The following is a 2411-nucleotide window of genomic DNA, read 5'->3' on the forward strand; positions in this document are numbered from 1 at the left end:
CTCGATTTTCGGGGCCGTTCAAAGTGGACGGATAGAATGATAATCTGGGAGCAGCTTGGTAGTTGGTAGGTATTGATCTGTCGGTCGGGGTGTTACTGTGTGGTATGGTTGGTCGGTGGGCTGGATAGGTGGGTAGTTGTGCTATGGTGGGCGAGGGTGGAAGCGGCACCAGGGGGATTGAGGGAACGCTCGAGATGAGGTAGCACGGAAAGGGGAGAGTTTAGGGAGGTGGAGACAGGAATGGGGCAACGGGGGATGAGAGTTCGGGTCGGGACGCCAGTAGCTATAACCTTGCTCTTACTCTGCTTATTCCTTTACTCCGTCTTTCTTCAACCGACACTATTTTTCTCTCTATATTTTGCTCTAACTCTATTTCCCTCTTTGCTTGTCCCTCTGTCTTTCACTTCATCTTTTTTAGTTTAACTGTTTCATCCTTTCTCTATCTGTGTTAATTTCATCTGTGCTCGCTCTATATCATGTTCTCTTGTCTTTATTTCGTTTTTTCTTTCTTTTTCTCTTTTTCTCATTTTCGTTACTTTTTTTTCTTTTACTTCATTGCTTATTCGTCTTCTCTTCTCCAACGTTGCTTCTCTGGTATTCTATTTTTCTTCTTTCATATCTCACCCATGAATAGTTTTTCTTCGTATCTATGCTGTTTCTACCAATTTCGTCTCACCTCTTTTTCTTTTTTTTGCCTGCTTCTTTCTTTCTTCGCCGATCTTCATTACCTTTCATCTATTACTTCTTGGGACTATCTTAAGCACTATCTCTTTTCTATTTTCATTTCCTGCGCCATCCTTACTTCTGACCATCCCCTCGGTTCTTTTTATTTCTTCTCTTTCTTTCTCTCTCTCTCTCTTTTTTTTTTATTTTCCCGTAGAGCACATTATATCTCTTCTTTTTTCCGCTTTCGTTCGTACACGCGTATCTCTCCCTCGTATTTTCATTTTCATCTTTCGTTTTTCACGTGACTGTTCCTCTTCTCTCTTCCACTCGAAACGAAGTCCTTGTTCTTTTCTCATTCACTGTTGAGAGTGTGCGGAACGAGAGAAACGATTATGGGGCGAACGGGGTGGCTATGTCTCTCACAGGATATAGGGTGTCGGGGAGAGATTGGCAACAGAGTATACACGCTCTTAGTTTTACCATTCTTCTCTTTATTCATCCAATCTCTCTTTCTCTCTCTGTTTGTCTCTTTCTATCCTCCGATGTTATCCTACCCCTTGCCTTCTGCATCCTGCAGAATCCCGCGAACTTTGGATTCGGCGTGGTTATGCTGTACGCGCCACTGGATTGGCGGGCTGCGACCCTGCATGAATTATTCGGTAACCTAATAGTTTCTTGAGCAAAGAGCACCAGATCGCCGTAGCTATCTTGTTTTGCATAACGCATGATTTCGATGATCTTTGAACGATCTTCTTTGAGAGAGAAAGGTGAATAGAGAAGAGTGGATAGTGAAAAATAGATAGAAAGAATGGTTCACAATGAATTATTATTAATTCGGAGAACTTATCGATTAATGTATTTTTTTTAAAAATTGCATTGGGATTTTGGAAGGGATTTTGAAAAAGTTGTTGATCCCAATTTTTGTTTTTTGGAATTATTACGAATACTCGACAAAAAATAAATTTATTATTTTTTTATAAGAATCAATATTAAAAAATTTTTCATCTTTTTTTATTTTTAAATAAAAAATAAAGTTTATTTTTTTTTTTAATTATTTAATTTTTAATCGGAAAATTAATTGTTCATTTAGATTATTATTAATTTGATCGCAATAAATTTTTTAATAATTTTTTTAATGATTTTTTTTTAATGATTTTTTTTGACTTCAATAATCTTAAATATTCATTGTACTATAAATCACTGTACGCATTTTGATTCTATTTAATAATACATAAAAAATCATATTATTCTATTTAAGAAAACAAAATTAATATTTTTTTTATAAGTTTTTTATATAAGTTGTGTTCATTTATCACAAAATTATTTATATCAAATTATATATCTCTTGTCATCATGCAAGTTTGATTGGACACATTTTTTTTTTAATGTTCAACAAAATATTCAACGAGATTTAAATGATTTTTTTAGATGTCTCACTTTGTATATAAAGTTATAATTCTTTTTTATAGAATTTAAAGCAAATTAATTTGCGTTTTATTAATTTCAAATATTATGTAGAAACAAAATTTCAGATTAAAGAACTCAAATATTAAGATCTAATAAATAATAATAGATTAAAATTCAATTAACTTTAAAAAAATTGAAAAATGAATATAAATTTAAACAATAGTTAGAAATAAATTCCTAGTTAGAAATAAATAAATAAATTCCTTAATTAATTTAAAAATAACAATGTATAATTAATAATTATTATATTATATTATATATTATATAATAATAATTAT

Source organism: Apis dorsata, unplaced genomic scaffold, assembly GCF_000469605.1.
Source record: "Apis dorsata unplaced genomic scaffold, Apis dorsata 1.3 scaffold_935, whole genome shotgun sequence".
Lineage (NCBI taxonomy): Eukaryota > Metazoa > Arthropoda > Insecta > Hymenoptera > Apidae > Apis > Apis dorsata.